The following is a 27,818-nucleotide window of genomic DNA, read 5'->3' on the forward strand; positions in this document are numbered from 1 at the left end:
TTATGTGTAAAAATGTCTACTATAGGGGCTTGGTTGGCGTGTGTTTCTCTGCGTGCGGTTCATCGCCCTCAGAGTGTCGGGCGGCGGGGCCAGGGGCAGCCTCGGGGACCACCCCCCGCAAAACCAGCCCAGCAGTAGCAGCCCCCGGGCTGGCCGGAGGGGTTTGTGTTTAATTTCCAGGCTGAATGGTTGTTTCTTCCAGCGGCAGGGCCACTGCCCGCAGCCCCCCGGGCTACCCTGGACCGCAGCAGGCCGGTGGGTCCAGCAGTGGCCAGAGCCATAAGGTGGGCTCAACAACTGGCCATGCATGTGTGTACATGAAACCCATCTCTTGCAGCATCCTCTGCGACTTGGGGTTGGGAAGGTGAATAAGCAGAGCTGCGTTTTCATCCGTTTCTCAAAACAGGCAGTTTGTTTCCAGAAGAGTTGTGCTTTCTCCAAAAGCGAATAGGATGGTGGGAGAGCAGGGAAACTGCTGCCCAGAAGCCGGGTAGATGGTTGGCCCGTGCTTCTTACCATATTGTGCCCACAGCATTTGTTTATCCACAATTGGGAATGGACTGTGAGCCATCCTGGGGTGAGGAGTGAGGTGCCGGATAGATCCGTGATGTCCAATGTCCATGGGTTTCCAGGCTGAGAGCCTGGATGGGCCATTTACATATGGGCTGGATCACAGCATCGAGGCGACTCTGTTCATAAGTCATAGTTCAGCGAAGGGAGAAAAGCAGTTAAAAGCACATCCCAAAGCTCAGAGGAAATGAGGGAATTTTAAAACGAGGTGTGGTTGCTCATAGGGAAGCAATGTAAAGACAGATGCTGATGCTAATGCAGAAAGTGCGGTGGGAGGAGGGCACAGCAGCGAGGAAGCTGTGTTAACGTCTGTGTGGGTTTGCAGAACCCTGGTACCTGATTAGTGGCCTCCTACCCTTGCTGCCAGGGAGGGCTCTTCATTTTGTCAGCCATGAAGAAAAGGCCCCACAGAAGGAGCTTGGGTGAGATCATCTGCTTTAACCTCGCTGTCCAAGAGTCACCACTCTGTGCCTGATATTCTTTCTCCAAGCTTCCTTTGCAGTCGCAGTGGAGGAACAAGCGCTTCCAAGGGCAATTCATCTCACCAGTCTTGGACACCTTTCTCTGGATGAGATGAACTACATGCTGGAGGTGCCTGGGCTTTTTCATTGACTTGCAAGGGGAGTCCAGGATAGCTGGCTCAGGCATTGGCAACGAGGAGTTAGATGAAACAAATCCCACCCACTGTGTCTGCTCATGGTGCAGCTTGGTGGTGTACGCAGAGACCGGTCAGATTCCCTGTTTCTCTTGGACTGAGCACTGGGGGGAAAGACAGTGAAATCCCACTTAAGAATAACTGGAGCTAAGGAGATGGCAATCTTGTGTCTAAAGCCGTAGCTTCAGGGTGGATATGTGAAACCAGCTCCCATCGCAGCTGTGGCACTCTCTGCAACCTTGGGCAAGTTGTTTGAATGCTTTTCTGGATTGTGGGTGGAAGGTGGAATGTGTATAAATGTATATGTAGCTGCTCAGTTTTGCATCATTAAACCATGTCTGAGAGCAGGGCTTTTCATCTGGGTACCATTGACAGAACCGGGTCAGGAAGTGATTGCCCTGACCTTATGCTAGCAGGTACAGCAAGGCCGTAGCCCTAGACAAGAGAAGGTGACAAGCACCTGGGATGCTTCGGATGACTCAGCGGCAGATAAAGCATCATTTCTTATGCAGCTTTAATATGCCTGTGGCTCAGCATCCATTGGTGAAGTGCTAATGATAACCCTGGTGAGCCATACAGCTGTTTTATAGGGATAAGCACATAAATATGTGTTACAGCCTTCGGCAGCTTTATAGACAGAGCAGGTAACAAAGTTAGTGCCAGTTATTGAACAGGCTGAATGCTGATGCAAGACATCACTTCATTCTTGGGCCTAGCATCTGCCCAAGAACACTGTTGGATTTTATCTTTGGCCTCGAGAAAGTGAATGATCAGCTGTAGACTCATAATTTTTATAAGCACAAATTATATGCATTGCCTTGGTTATCAGCCCAGTGATTTCTGCTGCATTATAAATACTGGCAGCGTCAGGAGGTTGCTTGATTTCTTTGGGTATATATTACGGAGAAGTTGTGGTAGTGCAACCCCTCCCTCTCTCCCAGGCCACTCGGTGCTTCGCGTGATTTCCCCCACCGGCGCCACGTAGCCACCTGGGCCATAGAAAAACCTAACATAAGACAGGAAAGAATGCGGAGGGCAACGCACCAGAACATCAGGGCAACCCCCCTTAACGCACCTGGCTTCTGCATCCCTTATCACTTGGAAACGGTATCGGTCATTGATCACCCCCTGCCAGTACCTGGATTGTGGCCCAAAGGCAGGGGGTGATACCAGAACTTCAAGATCTGGCAAATTCTGGGCCTGTGCAACTGGTGGAACGCACCAGAATATCCCATTGTCCGAGTTGGGCTGGAGTGGAAAAGTACCTGATGAAGGTCAGTTATCTCAGACCCTACAAGGAGTGACCCGAGCGAGACGCTTGGAGCTCTCCTGGATCACAGCGGGCTGTGACCAGCATCTCCCCTGAGTTGGGACTCCGCTCAGGCTGACAGCTCGAGGGTTAAAGGGCCAGGGTGAGTCAACCCTCTCCAAGCTCAATTATTGCCATTTGAGGAATACCAATGCATTGGGAGTATTTAAACTCCAGAAGAGGGAAATTTTAACTGTAGGCTAGCCTCTTCCATCCACCTCTCTATGTATGTGTTTCTAATATACACATTAGCTTTTAGGAGTATGGGTGTTTATATATTTTTCTGGATCCAAATATTTTCTGTCTGTTTCTCCGTGTGCGTGGGAGGAGTTGAAAGGGGCACCCATCGGCTCACTGGAGTCACCCGCTGCAAAGGGACCTTGGTCCAAGCAGTTACAGACTCAGGTGGGGTGTGGGTGACTCCTTGAGTGGTGTGTGTTTATGTGTTTTGTGTTTATACACACACATACTGATTTAGGATACATTATAGTAAGTTAGCGTGAATCTTGTCGATTTCAAATCTGTAAATAATTCAACATTTAATTATTTTGCTAAATCACCTTGTAAATCCTTAAATTGGTTAATGACTAAGTGCTGCTAAAATTCAACCTCTTGATCTACCTCAAACCATTAGTAAATTTTGAATTGCTGCTAAATCGTAACTGTGTCAAATACTTTCATCTGTGACAGTGGTTCAGTGCTCAGTGTGAAACTAATGACCCAAAAAGAAAGGAGAAATTTGGGACTGCTTTGAAACTTTGGAATGTTCCGTTTTAGTTTAAGGCACATACTGGTTCTCCTGAACATGCCTTTCTCACATGGATATTTCCAATGAGCAGAAATGAAAACGGATCTTTCAGGGACTTAGTCTTGAGTTTCACATGTCGAAAAATTGAAAGCTTAAGGTGTTACTCTTCCCTTGCACCAGTGTTTGGGAGAGTGAAGTAAACTGACTTTTTAAAGCGCTCAGGCGATTCACCTGGAGCTCTTCCAGACTGAAAACCACCCTCCTGAAGACACTTGTCCAGCCAGTGTCTGTGTCAGAAAACTTCTCCTGTGTCCCTGTCACCTTCCTGTCCCTCCCTGCCGGGGACCACGTGTGTGCAGACCTGTGTTTGATTCATTGTGAAGGTGTCATTTTTGGCTGTATTTGTGCACTCCAGGTTAATCGACCCTGACCTTAGAGCTCAGCTAAAGTGTTCTTTACTCCGTCTCATGCGCTTCTAGAGAGAGAAGCACTAACTTCTACAGGTGGTAACTTACCTGGCAATTGGACTTGAAGGTCAAAATCTGCACATATGTTTTCTTTGAAGACGTGTTTTGCAGTCTTGGTAGAATTTAAAGGATCAGACTATTCAGGCAGGGATTTTCTCCATTGCAGATTTATGTTGGTATTTAAGATAGTAGTTGATAATAGTCCTCAACCTTGGGCTGCAAGGATATTTGGAGAAGATAAATGGCATGCTGTTGTCTTGACTTTGGGTCTATAGGTGACACTTTGAAGTTTTTTGAAATATTACAGAATTCTCTCATTATGGGTATGGTTTTGAATGGGAACTGTAGCATTAGCCATTTTTTTCTGTGGAATACTTAGTGAATGCTTGCAGAATTACTGCTGCTTTTCTCCGAGTGGACTCGATAGACACATCAGTTTGTTAGCATCAATGCCAGCTTCTCCCTTAACTAAATACCTCAGTATTTTGTAATCCTCATGGTCTCTTGGGAGTTGGTCTGTCACTTCCTAATAGCGCACCTAGTTGCTGTAGCAGCAAGTTCCTCCAAATATATCACCTGGGACGTTCCCACCTGGCTTTTGTATGCATTTTATCTCACCCTTTCTGACAGGAGGAGGAGGAGAAGAAGGTATAAAATCCTAAAGGAAACAAAACAGGGAGGCTGTCGGTGGTTGGTGTGCATGGGAGTAGGCTGCTCTGGGCAGGGACTGGCGAGGGATGGTGGGGTCGAGCAGTCGCTGGCACTGGTGGAATGGGGCTGGTGGTGGGCAGCGCTGGTGAGCCAATCCAGGGACCCCCCCTGACGCTGGCCCGGCTAGATAAGACTCTTCAGACACCTCCTCCGGAGCGCTGAGCACACAAATGCTTAGCTAATAACTCATGGCATCCCAGCTCTCTTTTGTGTCTGTTAGCCAACACATATTGGCTTCATACTTCTAAGTCGTCGTGTGTCCTGCCTGCAGAGTCTCTTTGCATCTGGCTGGAGGTGCTCGAAGAAATGGAGATGGAAGAGGGGCTGTCGTGGTAACATCTGTACGGTCACGCGTTGTCCTGGGTGGGCAGAGCTCCAGGACACTTGGGGTTGTTGGCCTGGAGCACAGTCAGCTTTCTTCTCTTTCGTGAGCGTGGTGGAAGGCAACATTTTGTGGTTATGTTCTTGGGAGCAAACAATTCACTGGGTCTTGGTTAGGCAGAAACTTAATTTATCGCTTTTTTTAAAGGACTGGGATATCTCAGCCTGAGGCACTTCCAGGTGCGGATGAGATGAATTTGCTTATCTTAGGTGATGGCAGGTAATTGCATGTGCAGAGGAGGTACTGTAGTCAGGATGTTAAAACACAAAGAAGTCAAATGGCTCCCATATTCCTCCCCCTGCCCCCCCGCCCCTGCTGTGCAAGCTCTTTTGCATTAACACACCCCGTCTCGCAGATCTGCAGGCAGGAGTCTTCCCTCCTCCTCCTCCCTGATTAGCTTTGGTGGGAGCCAAGAAGCCACTGATGAATTGTGACTGTAAAGTGCTGAACTTTGAGGGGAGATGAAAAAAAAAAAACCTTCGAAACATTTGTCGCCCTGGCAGGGGTGTACGCAGGGGTGTACGTGGGTCGGTAACGGGGTTTATCTTCTGACATCATGAGGATCTCTGACATTTCTAGCTTAGAAACAATAACTTGCCTTATCCGTCGTCATGTTTTTCTAATTAAAGACAAAGCTTGGTAAATATTTTTTAAATGATTGAATTTCCCAAGTATGGAAAACACATGTCGGGAGTCAGGCTGGCTGCGTCCGATGCGCCTTTTCCCATAGCGTCCCTTGGAGCACGCGAGTGCAAATACAGATTTAGAGCTGTGGGTGACAGGTTTATCTGGGATGATTGGCAAGGATTTATAAACCGGGAGGGGATTTACTTCGCTCTCCCTCCCTCCTCTTCCCCCCTCTCTCCCCCCCTCCCCGACCCCCGTCTCAGAAATAGGAAATTGGGATCACATTAAACCCTAATTGGTTTGGCTCCAGCGCTAGTTCGCTGGCTGCCAAATAGTTAATTTATTGCGTGAGAGTTTGGCCATGTGTTGAGAGGCAAATTTGCTTGAAGCGAGGGATCTTTGTAAACTGTACATCCATTCCCGTGCCAGGTCCTGTTTCCAGCGGCACCGGAGTGGGACGCGGGAGGTGCTTTCCATACCCATCCCGGCGGGAGGGCGAGGGGGTATCCTGCCGTTCTGCTGCCTCACTCCCCAGCCCAAACGCTCTCAGGAATAGTTGCCTCCAAGAGCTTAAAGTGGTTTTAGCTGGACTTGGCGATCGACGCTTGGAAACTGCCAGCTAGATAAGACGTGGGAGGCTCTCAAGAGAATAAATGCATCTGTTTGGGAGATAACAGCAGGCCTGGGCTGTCACCGCGGAGCAGGGCCAGGTGGGGAGTCCCCGGGGGTGGCAAGATGGCTTTTCCTGGATGATGTGAGGAGGGGCAAGCAGGAAGCAGGCGTAGCTGGCTGGCTTCCCGTGGCCCCGCAGGAGTCCTCCTTGTTCCTGCCCTTCTCCATGGGGCCACTTGGGCCGGTGGCTGTCGGGCATCCCAGATTTGTTGTCGCTTGCCGTTGGATCCCAGGCATACAGTGTTTGGCTCCCGTGAAGGTGTCTGGAGGTTGGGCTCCAGCAGAAGAGCTTGCATGGGCTTGGAGGACAAACAGCCCTTATTTAGGCTATCACGGACACCACATTCACCAGCACTTGAAAGGGAGTTATTTAGACTAAAGAGGATGCTGCAACCTGAGTTAAAGTCTCTCACTGCTAGCACAGCTCTGGTTTTGGAGTATGATTTGAAAGAAGCTGTGTAAGGAATAAATCCACGGCTGTGGCATTTTCTTTCATTTCTCGCTGAGTTAAATAACAAACTTTGTGTCAGGGAGCTGCTTCCAGCTCTGAGGCAACAGAATTATTACCGCCGCGCTCAGCAGCGCCCTTTCTGTGTCAGCTGCTATTTCCATTGTGAACTTGATACCTGAAGGCTCAATATTGTGACCCTTTAATTTTCAGCTACTAAAAAGTACCATGCGAGTTGGCTAAAAGGGAAGAGCTCAGAGGGGAATTTGAAATAGTTATGCTGTGGGAGCAGTGTGTTTCTTTGGGTATTTCTTAAGTGCTGAGTATTTAGGAGAAATTGATAGGTAGTAGCAATGCGCTCTTAGCAATACTTTCCCTTCTGTAGCTCTCGCTTCCTGGGACGTAATAAAATCTATTATGTTCTATTTATGATCTAAGGCCCAATATAGTAATAGTTTTATTGGGATAATTGTGGCTGTTCTGCTGATAATCAGAATACTGAACACTTCCAGGCGTACTGCAGGCTGTGTATTTAGGCTTGGCATGGCCAAATGTTAGCCATTTTTTCCGAGGAGTCAGGAGATGTTGGTCCAAAAAAAAAAAAAGCCTGTATCAAATCAAGCATCTTTTTAGGAAGGCAGCTCCTTCGTAGAACGCGTTGGGGCCGTGCTGCCCTAGGTTTGCCAGCCATAGGAGGGAGCTGCTAGCAGGGTTAGGCAGATTAAAGGGAGACAGAATGGACAAGTATTGGAAGCAAACAGCGATGGTTTGGTTTGGAGAGCATCTTTTCATCCCGAGGTCTGAAGGCGGGTTAAACATTCATCAGGGAACCACTCCCCGCTTTTGCATCTCCTGCTTAGTTTGAAATGCAGCCATTTCTGGGATGAGCTCCTGTAATTACTTTAAAGTACATCGTACTTCCACCACTTTTGGCAGGAAGGAAGGAGGAATACTGTGCTCCGTCGCCAGACAAAATAGAAATCAACAATTGGGATTTTTCTCAAAGAGCGGATCTATCTTCTCTGCCATTAAATCCGAGTTGGATGGAAGCCTTGTGCCCATTTTGCTTTCGCAATGTGAGCGTGGCGTTCCGCAGCGCACAGCCCGTGTTCACGCGAAGGCTTAAAGCAGCGAATTCTAGCCAGAAATTCTTTCTAGCACTTTGCTTTCCTTCTGCTGTTTGCTTCCCTCTTCACACTACAGATGCTGATGGATCACCTTCCCATGGTGAGTAACGATACAAGCTGTACTTTACGTTGTGCTGAGAAACTCTGTCATCTTCAGGAACGTTCTTTCAGAGTTGCATTCCCACTCCTAAACTGAAAAACCTTCAAGCCTAGCTTGAGATATTAATATTAGTCTAAACACCTACCTCCTGTTTGAGCCTGGGCATGTCCTTGAGTGTGTATCAAGTGCTTGTGCCGCAGTTGGGTGCATGTACAAGCTGACGCATCCAGGTTTCAGGCTTTCTGTGCATTCCCCATTCCCTTCTCCTTCCCCTTCATAGATGGAACTTGTATTAACCTCAATATCCTCATCACGGAGCCATCCACTTCCCAGGACTGATATTTTTTGCCAAGAGATCTCCTTAGAGATGGAGAGAAAAGGCAGCAATCTTGAGGATGGTTTCCAGAAAACAAATACGGCAAATTTGCAGCAACCACAAAGCAAACTAGTTTAGCACATCTGGAAGAGCATCCCCCGGGACCTTCACAGGGCTGAAATGGTTCAGGGATGTGGAATGGAGAAGCACAGAGGCAGGAACAGATCCTTAACCTCGTCTCTGCTGTCATCTGTTCATCCATTTCGCCAGCCAAGCCACCCTTCACCTATGAAGTTGTACACAGAAAGGAGAGGCGAGAATTTAGACATGTGGGCAGTGGCTTGTTCATAGAGCTTGTAAATCTGACTATGGGGTGTAAGGGCAAATCAGCATCATACAAAATTGAATTTTTGGGGGATTGCCTGCATCCATTTACTACTGTTCATTAACTCCTTTGCAGCAAAATCCCAGACTCCGGATTACTGCCCTTGATCCACCTGAGTCTCCACGTTTCAGAATACACTGGTTGGTGCCTTTTATTCCCCCAGGGGATGATTTTTTCTGTGAAAGTGCGGTCTGCCCTCTGTATCTAGGTATGCTGAGCACCTAGAAGTTAAATTGATGGGATCGTCTTAGGAAGAATCTTGGGCAGCAGCAGATACCCCTCAGTTGGAAAGCTTATGGATGAGGACCTTGCAAAGGGAGCGGCGGAGGGGACCTGCACCCGCGTTGATTTTAGCATTGCCATCCCTCCTGTCCATATCTAACAGTGCCTGGCGCTCGTCTTCCTTTTTCTTCTTAAATATGTTTGTCTCATTGAACAAAGCTTTTTTTTTCCTCCCCCTGTGTAGTATTGATTTTAGCAAGAGGAAAAATAAAACCTCTTTGTGCACGTGAATGGGTAAACAACTATCAGAGCACACAAACTGTCGGGCAGGTAATTTTTAGATGTCTCCTGATTTGCCTGCTACCAATTTTATTTAAATGTTAAGTCTTAAGTCACTCTAGCTACTGTGTTCATCAGGTTTTATTTCCCATTGAATAATTACAGCAGTTTCGCTCGAGCCCTGTATCTCTAATTCAGAAAGCGAAGTTTGATATAAAGTTATATTTTTATGGTAAAATATGCTAGCAAAAATAACATTTGTAGACTCAGTCACTACTTCTGAACATTGTTTACTACACCTCCTTGATCCTCTGTCAGTGCTGATGGTTTTTCTGATGGTGTATGGACAGTTCAGGATCAGAGAAACAGGGGAGATTTAGATGAGATATCAGGAAGAAATTCTTTGCTGTGAGGGTGGTGAGCCCCTGGCCCAGGTTGCCCAGAGAAGCTGTGGCTGCCCCATCCCCGGAGGGGTTCAAGGCCAGGTTGGATGGGGCTTGGAGCAACCTGGTGTGGTGGGAGGTGTCCCTGCCCAGGGCAGGGGGGTGGAACTAGATGGTCTTTGAAGGTCCCTTCCAACCCAAACCATTCTGTGATTCTGTCTGGAGAACCGGGATCTCCCTGGCCTTCAGACCAGGAGGACCAGCAATGGCTGTAGAAATCCTGCATAAAGGAGTGGAAGAAGCTGATCTGACTCTCCCCTCTTCCAGTTTGAAGCCATTACCCCTCATCCTGTTGCTGGTCAAGAGTCCCTCCCTGGTTTTCCTATAGCTGTCTTTGAAAAGCAAAAAACCCCACATGGCACCAGAAGTGGTGGCGTGGGCGGGCTTGTTTGGGTGACCATGTTGCCTTCTTTCTGCTGACTCTGCTTCTCCAACATGGGGTGAGCCTGTGGATCCGCAGGAACAACCGAGGTGAGGATGAGCCCATGGACAGATCTGCCTGTGTACATGCCGCACGCCAGGAATTTAAATGTGTCACCAACAGCACTGTCCAAATGGCTGTGCTTCTCCCCGCGGCGGCTCCGTGAATGGAGATGTACCTCTATGCACCTGTTTTATAACACAGAAGCAAAATATTTGGGGCATCCAAATAGTTTATACACCGACAAACAAATTCTGGCAGCGGGAGCGTGAGTTTCCATCTCATTAAGCTGTTGGCAAAGCTCTGGTAATTCCAGTCACTGATACAGCGCAGGAATTATCCCTCGACACGACTGGTGGTGTCAGGTCAGAGCATCACTGTTTTTTCTCAGCAGTCGCATGTTTATACTTGAGGGTAAAAGAAAGTGTTGAAATGGCAATTCATTGGGTTCTTCTCTGGTGCCGGGGCAAGGTCTCACGAGGTCAGAAAACAAGGATTTTTGTACGATGAGCATAAAATGGATTTCTACACCTAAGTTATAATGAGGAATTGTTTTCAAGTGTAATGTTTTTTGAAACGCAAAACGTGACGCTGACTCTTCAGTTTTGCAGAAGCTTGAAGGTTCAGCTTGGAGCTCACCAGCTCAGCTGCAGCCCGGCTTGGCTTTGATGAAGTTCTTGCCATCTCACAGCTGTTTGTCGGTCTGTATGAAGTCAGCTGGTGGGTTTGGTCCACTTTCTCGGGGCCAGGACAGCTACCATGGTCGGTCCCGTTTTTGGCGTGCAGGAGGTGTGCTGTGAGTTGGAGAGATGGCGTTGGGTGAACTGGAGATTGTGGTGTCCGCTGGCTCCTCCGGCAGGCAGAGGATGAGGCGTTTTGTGGAAGGGGTGGCACGCAGATGTCAATGGGCATGGGAAATTTGCCTCAGGCGCTGGTACAGATTTTACGGTGTCTTGCAAACAAGAAAGAGCAGTCTGCTCTCCCTGCCTCGTGTTACATTACACAGCTTGAGCCAGGCGCGTACAAAATTCATTTTAGAGGTCCGTCGTCCAGTTCCAGAGAGTAAGGAATGTTTCAGTAGGGCTTTTATAAAATTTAGATGCGTTATCAAAGGTCCTATTGTTTCCTCATTAAAGCAGGATTATCCCTCTGGGATTAGCTGTTCTGCATGGGTCAGGAAGACAGCCACACTCCATTTTCCTAGGAAACTTCTCCTGCCTGCAGAGATGCACTGTGAAGCGGCCGAGGCAAGGGGGAAGCTCAGTACCTGGGAGACACAGGGATGCAGGTGTTTGGAAACAGGACCCAAGAGGAGCTTTTACACAAATGTTGGTTTGATTGGACTCGACTCCTGAACACATGGAAGAATTTTAGTGGGCCGCACCTCCAGCACTTCTTACCATTAAAATATCCCATCTCCCAGGCTCCTCCTGGCATTTCACCGCCTCTGTCGTTGGTGCGAACCTTAAGGGGTGAGTTTGCAGCGCTTCCATATGCCAAAACAAGCAGGCAGGAAAACCTTTTAATTTGCACAAGGATCTTCTGTACTCAATACAAGTTGACCGCACAGGCTTTCTTGAACTGATTCCTTTTAGTTTAGCTTGGCAAGGTCTAATTTTTGCCCTCAAATTATCTCCTTTCTTCCAAAAGTTTATTACATCTCATGGATTTTTTTCTCTGTATGACTACGATTCTGAATTAGGTTCATGTCATCTAAAAATCACTGCTAAGTAACAGATAGCATCTTTTACTGATGCTGTAGTGTCCAGACGTTTGGAGCCTATTGGGAAGTGGTTTTGTTTGGGTTTTTTTTAAGTGCACTGTCTGTCTCTACAGTTTGTAGTCGCAGAGTTGCATATTCTTGTGTTCCTAATATAAATATTATCATCATTGAACAAGGACTTGCAGGAAAATGGTGAAAAGAAATGCTGAAGCAGCAGCGCTAATCAGGTAGATGTATTACACTGCTGGTTAGTTGTGAGAAGTCTCCAGGAAGAAGAGTGAACTCTTGAACTAGAAGCCTGCTTAGGCTGCAGTATTCATGTGAAGAGAGGTATTGTTTGAAATGGCTGCTGTAAAAAGCCCTCAGAAAAAGGGTTTAGTACTTCTCTTGCTCTGCTGATAGTGACATTCCCTAGACGATGTGTATTTGTCATCTGTTAAGGACACAGTTAATACTGCCCCAGCTGGGCCGAGTCCCACCAGCAGTCCTGGTTGGGTTGGTGCAACCCAAAGCTGTTGTGCAAGGGGTGCAACCGGTTGGAAGTGTACGATTGTTGGGGCATCCGATAGTGAGCTACAACCACAAGTAGGACCGGTGATGTAGCCGTCACTCATCTCTTCCCCCCTGCTTCAGGCTTTGCTTGGTGGCAGGCAAGTGGAGAGCTGACCATGGCCACTGACCGTATGTAAATGAGCCGTGCTGAACTCAAAACTCAGCGTGCAGCATTTCAGGTTACGTGGGCTCAAAGCAGCCAGGTTATTAACCATGAACGCAGCATTTATAATCCAAATACTGATACGGCCTTAAGTAGGGCAGGAGCCGCTGTAACTCTAATCTCCCCCTGCGATTCAGGCCAGGTGTTTGCCTTTAACTGCAGCTGCTCCATCTGCAGAACCAGGTGGAGACATTCAGGACCTTCAGCAAAACACAGCTGGGAAAAGTTAAGAGCAGCCCCAGAAGGTGCTGGTTCACCTGGGCAGAGCGCACCCCGAAGCAGCGTTGCTGGTGATAAACACGGCTTCACCTCGGCGATGGCTCTGCGTAGGATTAGTGAAATGAAGAGGAAGTAAATGTGTGCTTGGGCTGGTTTATTATTTTTTTTTCTCAGAAGCAATACAGCCAAATCAAATCGGCTATCTCCAGAATGCTGCCTTTTAACTGCCTGTGCCATCAAATCCAACCCCACTTTGGAGAAGCTTTGCTGATGAACGTCTATTTTTCATCTCCTACTCCAGGTTTTTATTATTTTTTTTAAAATTAAGATGTTTCTTTCTTACTCTTTCCCCTGAGATCTTAATTATTTTTTTCTATAACTCATGGTGTAGAAAATCAACACTTCGACAGCTGTTAAGTTTCAAGTTTAGTAAATTGGAGTTTAGGACTGAAGGTGATTTTCGGCCTCTTCCTCTTTCCCCCATATGCATGTTAATTAACTTCAACATACATTTCACTTCTTCTAGCTCTTAGCTGCTGTCTGAACGCGTACGTCTGGTGTGTGGGGTGGAAGACTTCTGACTTCTTTGATGGGATGCTCTCACCAAATGCTCCCTTCAGTCAATTGAAAAAAATCTTCTCTTTGAACCTTCTTGAGTGCTTTTTGGCGTATTAGTTCCCAGGTTTGTGGGAGCAGGCAGAGGCAGGGGGTGCTGGTGTGCATGAAGCAGAGCAGGGCGCTGTGTGCTCACCCGTCTTGCTCTGTGGCTGCAGGGAGTTTGCCAAGAGCGCAGGTGCGGATCCCCCTCTTCCCTCCGTAGAAATGACAAGGGATCCGATGGCTCCCGTCCTTTTGTGTAGGGACGGTGTCGCTGGGATGTGAAACACTTGGGTACAAGGCAGGCAATTCCTCAGTAATGGTGCGTTTCCTTCGGAGCGCTTAGGATGGAAAAATAAGCTTTGGGAACTTTGTGTGACTCTCTCCTCCCCCTCTCTCTGACTCTGTTGGGAATTTTGTTGTGAGTGCCGCTGGCTTGATGCGCAAAGAGCTCGAATACCCAGGGGATGAGTGGAGATGTGCACCTCTGGGTGAGCATCTGGGTCACCCTAAATCTGTGCTGGGGGCAGCCGTGGCTGAAAGTGTTGGGTACAGACATGGTGGGGTTGGAGGAAGCTGATGCCTCTAGCAGTTATGGGCCTCCCCTTTGCCTGGGCTGGTCTCGAGCTTTTGCATGTTAAATCTTGAAAGTTTTTAAGTGTGGGTGGGTTGTGTGCTTTGTCAGCCTGGTTTTCTTCAGCTGTTTCTCTTGGGAGAAGCTAGCTCTATTATTTATTTTTTTTTTGAGACTTGATATTCTGTACCTTTTGTGTTTTGTTGAATGAGGTTGTTTCAGAAGAATCTTCTGATTGACTCATTCTCCTGTTGGAAAATGTCCATTTGTCAAGACAGAAACTTTCCCTGGGCCCAATGCTCAGGAGATCAGAAACCACCCTAGGAGCTCTGTAATTGTATTTACTAAACTGTACAACATGGCCTAAATAAATATTTACTGATTTGAATGTGGTGCTTTGGCATCCTGGTAGAGCGCTGGCTGCTTGACCTTTGGCTGTCCTGATGTCTCCTTGTTTTGTGTAATTTTTGAAAGAGGGTTGGGTTTTTTGTTTGGTTTTGGGTTTTTTTAACAACCATATGGAAGGGGAAGATTTTTAAGTCCAGCTTTCACAGGATGGGGCGGTTTCTGCCCGGGCCTCCTGCTTGCTGAAGGTGGTTCCACCATCACACAAACCTCTCTGGTGGCTGTGGAGAGGAGGGAGCTTGATCTGGGGTTGAGCTTGGAGGGGAGGGTGGATCTCGGTGGGCCCTGGTGGATCCAGCAGCACCACCAGACACCGGTATGGTCCCATGAGTGCGCTTGTTGGGAGGGAAAGGGCCATCCCGGTGTGACCGTGGGCTGAGCTTGGTTGCTGACCCTTGGAGGAACACTGTAATGGGAATGACAAGGGATCTGGACCAGAGGAGAAAAATTCATGTTAGTGCCTGAATATAGTTTTTCACCCTCTTAAAATTCTTCTGTTTCTTTGAAGTATGAATCCCAGATGCTGAAAAAGTATTTTTCCAGCCATGGCTATGCTGTCTTGCTGTGTATTTTCCACCAAATTGCTGAATTATTGTTTTCCTTCTGGCCCTCAATTTTTTTCCTAGCTTTATCTTTTTGTCTGGATGTTTTACATGGCTAAAACTCGTTCCTGTCTAGCATACCAATCTGAGAACTCCCACGTGAGACAGTGTCCCCACCGAGCTATCGCATAGGACAGGAATGCTGGCTTTTTTTTCCTGGAAACTTGTAAACATGAACTTCCTGTTGACGCGAGCTGTAAATCTGCAAATAGGCTCTGCTTCCGACAGAAGATTAAGGTAATAAAATTTCAGGTCCTTGTTCACTGTGCCTGGTCCTCCTCAAGCCCCGTCCAAGCACTCCAGAGGCAGTGGAAGTACAGAGGCGCAGGAGGCAACCTGCTGGTTGCTCTGCACCTCTGGGAATTGGTCTTTCCTATTATTTTTTTCCCCTTTTCTGTACCCAAATATAGGTACAATCCTAATAGAAGTCAGTTGGGGAATCTCAAAACCCTAATGACTCTAAAATGATGCTTCATCACTTGTTTTCTCCTTTCGTTTCTCCCTGCCTCTGAGCTGATCCCCACCACTGAACTGCTCTTCAGTTTTGGGGAGTTAACATCCAAAACAGGCTGTTTTGGATAATAAAGTGGCCACGTTCTGACAGCTATTAGGAGACTTTGCATGTTACCACCCATGTCACTTAATCTTGCTGTTATTTCTGCCTCCAAGAGGAGATCTGGTGGGACACATAACCCATACTAGTTGTTGGGTTTTCCCCTTGGCCTTCTGTGTTTCGTGCAGCGGCAGCTCATGAGCCCCGTCCCACATGGGGCTGGGGACCTGGCCCAGGGGCTGGGCGCTCTTCTGCCTTGTAACACCAATGCAACGTGAAGCTGTGGCTACCAGCTTTACCTTCCTTCTCCCAGTGCCACGACAAGCGTGCCCACAGCTCCCTGGGAGAAGGGGCAGCAACACATGGAGAAGAACCACCTGGTTCCCCGTAGAATCATCTATGGGGAAGGGACCTTTCAGGTCATTGAGTCCAACCATCAGCCTACCACTGACAAAACCACCACTTAACCATGTCGCTAAGCGCGATGTCTACCTGTCTTTTAAATACCTCCTGGGTATTTAATGTACCTCCATGCCATGTGTTTTTTAGAGGCAGATCCTTGCTTTATTTCTGTGTAGGTAGCAGAAGCTGGTAGCAGACACCTGGGCAAGTGTCTGAGCTTGGCAGATGCCGTGAGCTTGTAATGGTTGGGCGTGACCACGGTGATCTTCAGGATCAACTGTTGGGGATTCTGGGGCTTCTCCGTGCTGCCGGAGAAGGGATGGAGACAAGTGAAGGGATGGAGGCAAGCAAAGTGCTGGGAGGTTGTGGAAGCAGAGAGTGGAGAAGGGAAGCAGAAATAAGGCGAAAAAAGAGATTAAAAGCATGGCAGTGAAAAGGGAAAAAGGATATAGAATGAAAGGGGGAGTGGTTACAGGACATGGAAACGCGGAGCAACAGGCAGGGTAAAAGGAAGATCTGGATGGAGGCTGAACTCTCTTAATAAGCATCCCGTTAATTAATACTTTCTCATGCAGGGTGTGCATGAAAGCCAGCCCTGCTCAGCCTGACCTCCGCGCTCTCCCCGCTCGCCACCGCGCGAGTTCCTCCTTGGCTCCCCGCCCTCAGCGAAACCGCAACCTTTCCCACTTCTCCGGCCAGAATGAAAGGCACATGGCAGCGGTGTAAGAGGAGCCTCTCGCAGTCGGCTGCGCTTGGGTGGGCGTGCTGGTTCTTTCGTAAACTAATAGCTCCCAGCAGTGCTACTAAATCAGACTTGGTGGAGCCGGGAGCGGAGAGTTGGAATGCCAGGCCAGGCGCAAAGGGCTGCGTTAGGTTATTTCAGTTTTTTGGTTTTCTTTTTTTTTTTTTTTTTTTTTTCTTTCCCCAAACCCACCGCTTGCGAGGTCCAAAGGGCTGACTGACAGCAGGAGAGGGAGCTGGCAAGGATGGGCTTTGCAAAGAAAAATGAATAAAAAATAAAAATAAACCCCAAAAAAGTAAACACATCCCCCCCCCCCCGAAACCTGTTTAAATCATAATTTTTGTTGTTTGGCAAGGTAGAACGAGAGGGAGCCTTGTTCAGTGCTAAACCTGCAAAGCAAAACAAACTGGGATGCTACTGGAAAGCCCTGCTTGAAGTCCTAAACTGGTGGTTTTACTGGGTAAAATGAACATAACTGAGGATTATTTTTTTTTTTTTTTACGTGTCTTAAAGGGATGCTGTGGTTTGGGTGAGAAATTTAGATTATTTTTCTTTTAAATCAAGGTTATCAGGTTAGTGACAACTAATTAAGGAGAAAATGCGCCTCCTTTGGTGGCTGTCCCATTTCAGGTCGTGGCTGGCAATGGGATGGGGAGGTGCCACCTCCTCTGAAGGGCCAGGCAAGGACCAGAGCACCGACAGCACCGTCCCAGGGACTGGGGGGGAGGGAAGCTCAGGATGAAGGGGGCAAAAAGGCTTCTGTTAAAGCAGCCCAAGGTAAAGAAAGAGAAGCCTTTATCAGGGGAAAAGCCACAGCCTGCAGGAGGGAAGTCACCGGTGGAGGGAGGTGCAGGAAGCGAGCTGGGGTGTAATGACCCCCCTGTAGGGAAGGGGCTTGTGATCTCTCACATGCATTTTATTGCTTGTATTTTTTTGTAAATGCTGCCCTTTATGGGGCAAGAACAAATACTGACAAGTTGTGCTTTGATAAGCTTTAACGTGTGCTTTCTTAATTGTTGGATCTTCCACAGGGGAGGTGGTGGGGAGCACAGGGAGCCCAGAGTAGGGTATCTGATGCAGGACACGGCTCTCAAAGCATATCATCTCACCTAAAAAAGGGAAGATTTCTGCCTGCAAAGCCAGAAAGGCTCCTCATCCCCCACCTGGGGCGTTGGGCAATGAAAGATGAGGGCCACCAAAACCACAATTGGAGGGGAGTGGACGTATATATTTTAACAAATCTCTAATCGAACAGCACTGCTATTGATCTGGAAAATATTGTCAAGCTGCAGAGCTGTTGGACTAGACTTAATCCTCTGCAGGCTGGGTTTTACTCTCTCCAAATAGGATTACTCATTTTTTCCATATTTCTGTGTTTGGTTTAAATACCCATGACGGCTACAGAGGCTTGGATTTCTAATCAGAGCAAGGGTGTTAGATTTAGGAATTGGTGTGTTGGTTTGGGGGTGTTTTTTTTCTTAGATAGGACATCAGATCCTGGGTGTTTTTTCTTTATATATAGCAGGAATAAGGTAGCTTTTGCTTAGGTGTTCCCCACCCCCTCCAAGGCCTAAATCACTAGCCAGAAGTAAAGTTTCGGTAACTTCTTTAGGTTGTTCTTAATTCGCTGTTGCACCTTTGCTCCCACTGTTTTTTCACAATGCCTGATCGTAGTTATTCTAGGTGTAAATTCTGCCAGCTCAGTTAAGGCCAACTTTTAATATGTTTTTTTCCCCTCTCTGGGTAGTATTGACATGGCACAAAAGCCAAACACGACTCACGTTCCCTCCTGAAGGAGGCAATATGATTAGATTTACTTGACAAATTAAGCTCGTTAACGTAATCTGCCATGTGCTAATTTAAATAATGGATGTATTGAAAAGAGGATGTTTGTTAAATGTGATAAATTTGCTAGGAATTGAGAGGTCTAATCTCTTCTTGGGAGGGGGAGTGTGTGCCTCTGTCTGCCTAGCTTGAACTCAAGGCAGCGTGTCTCCCTTGCAACCCCACCAGCATCGCTTCAAGGGGAGCAGTCCCTTCTTGGCTCCGCTGACTTGTAAGTAAGGCATAAAGAAGGCAATAAAATGTTTGACTTTCCTGCCAGACCTGAGCCTGGAGGAGGAGGAGGATCCCAACTGGTTTCCATCAGATTCCAGTTAGCATGAATTTACGGTTTCCACTTAGCCTGATAAATGGCTTTGGCTGCCTCGGTGCGTTTGGATTTATTTTTCTGTGCGATGGAAAGTGGTCAGCTTGAAAAGGCAAAGGCTTTCCAGGGTTGCTGTGAATACGAGTGAAACTTCTTTCCGAGGTAAGAACACAGCAGGCAAAAAAATAAAGCCGCGGCGCGTCGTGGAATATGGGTGGAATTGAAGAGAAATCAGAAGTAGTTCGGGTCTCTTGTGCATGCTGTGGCAATGGGCTGTGATAGGCATAAAAATTCCACTGGAAACTGGAAAAATTCTTCAGATTTCCTCGCTTTCCTCAGAAACCACACTTAGCAGCAGGTATCAATAGCTCCCAGTGTTCAAACTTTGTTTGCATCGTTCTTTCCATGGAACATTCCCATGAGAAGACAGCAGAAGCAGATTAACGTGGCGAGCCGGGGAAAGCAGTTTCCCCTGTGCCGCCTGCAATCCTCCTTTTTCCACTGTAGTGGTGATGTCTGGGCTACAAAATCTATTTTAATGCATATTTGGGGAGCAGCCTAGCATTGTGGTTACGTACAGGTCCTGCTCGAGGTTGGTAGATGACACGTCTCAGTGTCTTCTATTAGTACGTTGCCTCTGTTTCCCCCTGCTGCGTTTCCAAAGGTGGTGGCTGAGCGGGGCATGGCGTGTGGGATGCTCCTGGCTCGCTTGGCAGTAACGGGACCTGCTGTGTGGGTGCTGCTGGAGAGACCAGCTGGTGGAGGCATGCTTGCCTGAGGCTCCATGGAGCTCCATGCCGGTTTGGGCGAGCTTAGGCACATGGGTCATGTTTAAGAAACAATCCATGAGCTATGGATGGCAAAGGAGGCTTTGCAGTGGCTTCTACTCAGGGTGCCCAGATGTCCCCACCTTTAGTTTTTATGCCTTGAGAGCCCAAAACCACACGTGCATCTTCTTTCATCCAAGGCTGAGCCATGAGGTCTGGCGTAGTCCTGCCCCAACCCTGGCCAGAAGTGGGGATGTCTCTCCTGGGGATGTTGGGTTTTGGTAGAAGTTGGTCTGTGGACACCATGGCAAAGGGTGTGTACATTTTCATAAAGGTTTATAAAGTCAGGTCATTGTAGCTATAGTTAAAATACTTGGAGTGGCCTGAGATTTTGATGTTCCAAACTGCTTTAGGTTGTAAAAATAGAGAAAAGACTTATTTGGCCATGGGGTCAAATGGTAGTTACAACCCCGTTGTCATAGTTGGGGCCAGTTTTTGTTTATCTAAAGTGAAACGTTTACAAGCTGTTGAGGACCTTAAGTTAAAATATGGTTCAAAATGAAGGTGGGGGAACATCTAGCGATAGTTATTTATTTCAAATAAACCCTCCGAACCCCAGGTCATCCCATGTACCTTCTAAGAGGGCTTTCTCTGATGACTTTGACCCAGAGACCTTGCAGCTCGCAGGCTGCATCTCTTGAACATCTTCTGTTTGTCCTACGGCATCCCGCTCTTCTCATGCTCGGACCAAGGTCGGCTTTTGAATTTGCTGGCCGGTTTTGGGCTGGTTGGGTGATGTCGGGACGGGGCTGGGCAGGGAAGAGTGGTGTCTGATGCTAAATGCTTAATGCCTTAAGCACAGGGCTGCATCCATCTGCCTGGTACCATCTCCGCTGGGGGCAAAGCTGCAACATGAGCTCGCTCCTTATAAGACATCAGAGAATCCACATGAGAGCCACCGCTGTCAGGACGACCCCGGCCAGGGAGGGCTCCTGTTGGGGACCTCACAGTGCGAGGCGCTGCGGAACAAATCATGAGACACAAGTCCATAGGAAAATAACTTTATTAATTCTGGTGCTCATGGAGCTGCTTGGTTTTTGTCTCTCTTTATTGTCTGTATAATTTAGAGATGATTTTTCCATCTCAGCTTATGAAATATTGAGAGCTCCAGTATTTTGCGCAACCTTCATCAAAAAAAGTGTCAGAAGCCCCAGTGAGCGAAACTTTCTGAAATTAAATGTTTTATGGACGTGCCTTGCCAGGAGCCCCAGCAGGGACTGGGGTGCAGAATGCAGGGGGGAACCAGGAGTTGCTGCTGGATCTGCCCCTTCCCACCCCGCTTTGCTGCCCGAGCATCGCTTCTCACGCTGCTCCAGGTATTTGTGAGCTGGTGCTTGACCCTGATCCGCTTTTTTTTAACTGAAGCATTGGAAATTGCTGCTCTTAATTGACATTTGGAGGTGGGGGGGTAGCTGTAAATCTGTGCCCCCTCAAGCTGCCCTCCTGGCAGCGACGCGTTCGCCCAGCCAAGGCTGGAGCAGCTTCTTGCCCTCCTACAACGCCCGAATGGCTCCCCCCAGCTATCGTCGCCTCCCCCCAGTTATCATCCAGCATCCTGCCTGTGCTGGGGGTCCTGTCCTCTGCGGGAGAAAAACATGGCCCATGGCTTCATGACACATGCCATGCCTGCTTGCACAATGCTTTTTAATACTTCCTTTAAGCGTTTTTTTTTTTTTCGTTTACAGCCTTTTCCCCTCCCAAAGGGAAACAGAGGTACCTTAAACTAATTAGGAGGAAGAGGCAGAGAAGCCGGGGGTGAAGGGTTAGGTGGGATGCCGGGGGGCAGCACTTTTAGAAGGTTTATGGACATGGCTTGGCAGTTAGCAGTAGCCTACCAAAGTGTTGGAAATTTCATAAAAAGAAGCATTTTGCTGCCTGTGGGCGAGTAAATATCCCGCCACGCTTATACCAACTGTGGAGAATTCAGCTCGTGTGATTTCTGGGCTTTTAAAAAACCAGCATCCCTCAGCTTGGGCAATGGGTGGGCTTTTAGTTCGCTGTCCTGGCATGGAACTAGGTCTCTGGTTCTCAAAAAGGCAGCTGGAGAGAGAGGTGGTGTTGCCTGCAAAGATCTGGAAAGGGTTATGTTGAGACCTGAACCTGCTCAGCTCAGGGAAACATGGGCTGGAGCGGTGAATCCCTCCTGAGATCTTAAAATGTGCCTGTGCCTGGTCTGCAAGCAAAACGTAAATGTCGCTTCTCCTCGTCGGGTGGTTTTATGGGAGCTGGGAGGAGGATGGCACGGGGAGGATGGTTTGGACAGTAACAGGAGGGGTGGTTGTCCCTTCTCCAGGGCAGTGCCACGGGCAACTGGGGACGCCGCTCTGCGTGGCGAGGAACGCTGTTGGGTAAATCCATGTTTCCCCAGCGCCTGGCTGGTGGTGAATGGTGCTGTGCTGATGGGATTAGTCAGGGGCCTCCAGTTAATGTCTGTTGTTCACGCCACACCTCGGGCAGCGGCTATTCACAAATTACCAGGGGGGTTGGAGGTGGCAGAGCTGTGTATTAAGGGGCGGAAAAATGGTCAAATGTGGTTGTGTCCAGTGGGTTTCTGTTACAAGCCTCCCTTGCTGCTGTGAGATCCCTGGTGGAGTTAACTCCCCGTATAAAACATTTTGGATTTACATTTTCCTTTAACACTTCCTCTTTGAGCCGAGTAATATGTTACACATTTAATTGCTCTTCCTTTGAATTTTCCAGTCCTGCTTTGGTACCCTTGCAACATCAGTATCTTGTTATCTTGTTGTTGCTTCTAATTGCTAACACATGCCAGCAGCTTTCCAGTGCTGCAAACTCTGGCGCTGGGGCTTGGAGGGGAGTTTTTACAGGGAAACCTTCAGAAAAAATTAATTCGCTCGTTTACCCAACAGCTTATCCACATTTCAAAATTGAGGGCTGAGCCGCCGGCTGGTTTACACCCGACGCTGCGTCAGGCAGAACCCATTTGGGGAGGGTCTCTCCTGTGGAAAGGACCGGCCAAGCCTTCCTTTTCCTCTCGCCGCCGCTGTCTCTCGCTGTTATTGCCGGCCATAAAGAAATTCCGTGTATTTAAGAAGTTAATGTCGGCGCTGGTAGGTGTGTGCTCGGTGACATCAGCTGGCGAGCAGCCTGGCAGCAGCGCGGCGCAGGCAGGGAGCAGGCAGGGAGCCGAGGGTGTGTGCCTCTAAGCTGGGTATTCTGGCAAGGTGGAGAGCTGGTCTGTTTGGCAGGACCTTCCCATCTGGGATCCATCTGTGTTTCCCTGGAATCGGACAGGCGGCTCCAGGCGGTGAGAAATCGCAGATGTGCGGGACCTGACACATGTCCAGCTAATGAAAGGAGAAGGCAGGCTGGGCTCCGGCTGCGCTGGAAGATCTCGAGCGGAGGAGGAGGAAGAGCGCTTTTATTTATATTTCAAAGAAACTAGGTGTATTCAACAGCAGCTGGATCGTCGCAACCTCCCTGTTTAGGGTGAGCGATGGATGGCTCTATTTTTAAAGGGGGCTGGGGAGGGCGCAGCGTCTCGGGGGGCGGCGGGGGATGCTCGGGGGGGATTCTCAGCCGCCGAGGAGGTTTGAAGAGCGAGGAGGGTTTTGGTGGCGCGCTGGAGAGAGCCTCAACCTTGAGCACAGGTAGAGGGAGAGGGTGGGAGCGAATGTGGGCGGGGGGCTTCTGCCTCCCCCCCACTGCAGTGGGGGCAACTTCAATAGAGGAGCCGGCTGCATGCCTGGCTTCTGCAGCTCAAAAAATACTAAACTCTCTGAGGAGAGCTGTGTTGGAGCTCACTCTGTGTTGCTATGGAATGTTTTTTGGGGTTTTTTCCTTATTTTTATTCCCTCCCCCCCCCGCACCCCCTGCCTTTGAGCAGAAGGATTCAGCATTTTCTAGGGAAATGGAAAAGCAGGAAGGTTTTTTGTGTGTTTTAGCAGAATGTGGGTTTTCTGCTGTGCCTAGCCTTACTCTCAGTGCTGCATGCTGATATTGGAGCTGGGGAGGTAAATCTGCAGAGGTTTATCTTCCATCGGCTCCCAAATTTCCTTAATTTTCTCTATGTTTTCAGTCCTTCTCTGCATTGTGGCAGAGGCTGCTCCCTTTTTGTCTTTACGCTCTTCGAGCAGCAACTGATGCTACCAGCATCTAAATCTCTCCCGATCAATTTTGTGATACCGGAACAGACCTCCCTGCCCTATATATTTTTGCTGTCGGGCTGCAGACTGCTCTGTTTTCTCTTATTCCATTGTAATCTCCCAATGCTGCAGATGTATTTTAAACCTGCACTTTCCCCCCCCCTCCTCCTCCTTTTTTTTTTTTTTGGGAGGGTTCAGCAGTTGAAATTTCTCCTCCGACCCTCCGGAGCAGCTTGTTGTAAAGATCCCTCTGTTGCACATTTGCTGAGCTGCTGCCCTGGGTGTACGCTCTGCAAAATATTATCAGCTTTATTTTTTTTCTATTCCCCTCCCTGCTGCAGCACTCTGCTCCCGCACGACAGTACTCGCAGTCCATTTTATGTGCCGGAGAAATCCAGGAGATGCACCAAAATCAGCACTCAAAGTTTGGGGAGCTAAAATTTGGCTGAGGATAGCTTGCTATCAAGCTGGAAAAAATAGAGAGAGGAGGATTTGCGAGGCTGTCTGGATGCTGGATGATTCCCTTTGGGGCACTTTGCCGTTGTTTTGTCGGGGTTGGGTTTAAGCGTGCCAAATGACAGGGTTTCCCTGGGGAGAGAGCGGTGCAGCCTGGCCGGGCTCCCTGGCAGGGTGCTGCGCTGCCGCATGGGCTGGTTCGGCCGCTGCATGTGTCACCTGAAGGTTTTCCTTCTCTTGCAGCGTGCAAGCATCTGGGTATAGGCTTTTAAAATATATATATTGTAAGTCTGCGCCTACAGACACACCAAACACCTCCTATGCGTCCCTCGCTGTCCCCGGAGAGGAGGCAGAAGGAGCGTGTGCCGCTCCGCGATTTCAATGTCTCAAAGTGCATCGGCACAAAGCGGGGAATGAAAACCAAAAAAATCTCCGGCAAAGCCGTACCGTGTGACGATATCTAAAAGCAAAGAGCCGTGCTCCTCTGCTGCGGCTCTCCCAAAGACCTCTAGAATTTGTGAGCGCAACGCAGCGTGTTGGAGCATCTGCTCCTGCGGTGTCTTTGCAGGTCGGGCTCTGATTAAGCAGACGGAAGTTTTGCCGGCATCAGGGTGGCATGATTTGGCCATTAAACAACTAATTTGCCGGTGTCTTGCTCAAGCCCTGCAGGAAACTTTTCTTCTTCTCAGGTCCCTCTATTTTTGGAAATAATTTGGGGTGCCTGATGAGCTGAGTGCTTAGGTGAGAGAGGTGTTGTAATTTGGGGAATAGGGTGGCCAGTCGTAAGGATTTTACAGAAATGGGGTAGCACATCCAAGTAAAGCCGCCTCTTCCCCCCCTCCCCCCAGAATTGTCTGCTGGATGGTGTGATTTTCACTATTGAAGATGTCTAGTCTGATTTTTGGGACTGCGGGTCCTCCCCAGCCGGGTAGCCCTAACCCAGCACATCCACCCCTTAGAGAAACCTGCAAATAATGCAAAACTAAGAGACCCCAGTGTAAGAAAAAAGGTAAAAGGGGCAAAGCAAAAGCAGTTTGAGCAAATATTGCCAACAGGAAAGTGCAGGAAGCCAAGTGAAGGATTTGAAGGGTCTGAGGAAGGAGCCGAATTGCTCAAGGCAAGGAGAATAAATCGTTAATCTGAGAAGTCTATTACACGGGGAATGCCCCGAGGAAAAGAGCAGAAACTCCATTTAATAGTGAAAAGGCCAAAACAGTGCTGCCAAGTCGGGTTCTGCTCTGCCCGGGGACTGGAGCCACGGCCCCTGCTTATTTCCAAGATGCTGCTATTTTCGCAAGTTGCATCTGCTGGTTTTTGCAGAGGCTTGTTCAAACCCGCTGAAGCCAAAAGCCAAGGGAGTTTTTCGCCCGTGAACTGTGTGGGTCAGGCTCTTGGGGCTTTTTTTTTTTTTCTTCTGTTTTATGCCTCTTAGTCTTACAGGACCAGTGTCCCCAAGAGAGCGGGGTTTCACTCCTTAATGCCGCCTGGTGTGTGACTCCCAAATTATTTTACTGCTGCTTCACAGGGCTTTGTCACACGTCGCTCACGGTGGATTTTGGCTTGTAGTGGTTATCGTGGGGGACAGGAGGTGAGAGGGAAAGAGTGTGGTTTGAATCCAGGAGCTGCGCTTTCAAGGCAGCCAGCTCTTTGGTCCCCAAATTGCCCCAGAAACGCAGTAACCATCAGCAGCATTTCTCTCTCCCACGGTTACGCGTGGGGACAGACGAGCCAGGTGGCCTCTTGGGTTTTTTTCCAGCTCTGTGTTTTTTTTTTTTTTTAGGGTTTGGACAAAAAACAAGATTTGTTTGACGTGTATGTGCGATGTTTATAGTATAACTGGATAACTGAAGAAAGTCATTTGAGGACTTGGGCATATGTAGCAGATTTAAGGCAACACTGGTTAGTTTTTAAATCTGAACAGGAGATGGTTGTAATCTGTTGCCTGTTGGGTTTTTACCCATAAAAAGAGCTGGCTTATCTGTACTTGGTCTGGGATAGATTCTGAGCTTGCCTTTACCCTGGCGTCTACTGACTATTTCCATATTGGATTGCTTGTTAGAAGCTAGGTATGAAATGTGTTTCGACAGACACTTCAGAGCGGTCCCTGGGGGCAGCATCACTGCAGGTCTCTGGGAGCTTGTTCAACTTTTATTTTTGTGATGGAGACTGTCTTAATTCATGCAGCGTTCAGGGAACGGCTGGAAAACCCTTTGTTGAGAGCAAGGGGAGAAGCTGGGAAGAACTGGTGAGCGATGATCCCGCAGTTGAAGTGCAGCACGGAGAGGCTTGTGTTCAGTTCTGGGGTCTGCAAGCAATTTTCTGAGGCAAGACCTTGACCTTAGCGCCGCTTTGTGTGTCGGCAGCTTACGTCCGAAAGGACAATAGCGATTTCAGAGGTTTCAAAGCATTTTAAAGTGTAACTATCGTGCCTTTTATTGGGCTGGGCAGTGGCATTTTTATAAGCCAAGCTTAAGGTTTTAGAATAATGTGTATTGAATTTCCTTGGCGCGCTCCCGGCTGCAGGACTCCTGTCTTTCGTGGCCGTGGCAGGACTTGTGCTGTTGAAGAAGGACAGTTGCAGGTGGCCACAAGACCACGTGGAAGAACCAGGACTGTTGCAGATCTGCTGCTGGGTTCCTCTCTGGTCCTATGGAAACTACAAAGCCAAGAGTCAGTTTTTCTTCCAGCAACAGGACGCCACAACCTGAGGACGGGATGCTGCATGGCCATCCCTTTCAAAGGCATCTCTTTCACCAAAAAAACACAAGCAAGCCCCAAAAGTATTGATAACTGTCATTGAGCTCGCCCCAAATGAGGGGAGGAGGAGGAGGAGCAGCCCCGAAACAGCTCAAACCTGTTGCTCCGCGGCAAGCTGTGAATGTTTAAAGAGCTGGTATTAGTTAGGATGCTGGCGGAGCATCGAGGGGAGCGGGTTATTGTGCGGGGAACAGATGTGCCGTGCGCTGTGGCCGCGTGCCGGCTCTGTGCCGCTGCTCCCGGCACCAGGTGCAGCCATTGTTCCGGCTGGTCCCTATTCATCCACCCTCGGCTGCCGCTCCGCGCCCGCTCCTTCATTGTTTCTCCAGGAAATTAGCATTAAAAACCCATCCGAAACCCCCACGTCCCTCAACTGCAGGTGACTGTTGTTGGCCCCAGCTGCCACCCTTGTGCTTGATTACTTCCATATGGGGTTGTGGCAAGAAGTAGGATCCACTTATTGATTATTTTTTTTTATACTTTTTTTTCCCCTTTTTTATTCCCCCCACCCCACACAGACACTTAAGCGCTCACGACGAACAAAACCCTGAAATCTATTAAGCCCCCGATAGGCTCCAGTTGCTATTACAACTGGGATGAACATTTTACAAGCAAAGCTAATTACACCCTCTCCCTGCTCTCTTCCTTTCTTCAGCCCCCACCCCATAAATGTAAAATAACCAGAGGGCAATTGGTAGTAAATTAAATCTTTGCAGTGTCCTGAGAGGAGGTTTCCTTGCTAGCAGGAAGAAGTCTGCTGGGCTTTAGATGTTCGGTTATGTGGGGGTTTTTTTACTAGAAAATGGGAAATTCTGGCCCCTGGCATATTGCTGTGGCACACCTATTAAACAGACACGCAGATCACAACCTGAGTCTGGACAGAAAAGAAAAAAAAATTGTGTAAGTTGGTTGTTAATTTGTGAGTGTAGTCAACAGTTGAGAGGAGCCAAAGAAACTACATGCCAACAGACGTTACAAAATTCTAGGAACAATGTGCCTTTTTTTTTTTTTTTCCTGGTACGATTCATCCACAGGACAGCAGGTTGCACGAAACCCCAAACCCCCAAAATCTCTTCTGGATTTCTCGCTGGCAGAGCAGCACGGAGCAG

General features: G+C 48.4%; 1 protein-coding gene across 4 annotated transcripts in view; it reads left to right on the top strand.

The window, feature by feature from the left end:
- The window catches only part of CBFA2T2 (CBFA2/RUNX1 partner transcriptional co-repressor 2), a 66,515-nt gene that overhangs the window by 318 nt on the left and 38,379 nt on the right, over positions 1-27,818 (top strand). Inside the window, exon 1 of one of the 4 annotated variants that reach the window (XM_054218668.1) lies at positions 22,708-22,840. The exons of the other annotated variants lie outside the window; for them this stretch is intronic. The gene's annotated coding sequence lies outside the window, so the exon portion shown is untranslated. Of the gene's footprint in view, positions 1-22,707; positions 22,841-27,818 lie in introns of those variants that run through there. 4 annotated transcript variants of the gene reach the window in all.

Source organism: Rissa tridactyla, chromosome 12 (assembly GCF_028500815.1).
Source record: "Rissa tridactyla isolate bRisTri1 chromosome 12, bRisTri1.patW.cur.20221130, whole genome shotgun sequence".
Lineage (NCBI taxonomy): Eukaryota > Metazoa > Chordata > Aves > Charadriiformes > Laridae > Rissa > Rissa tridactyla.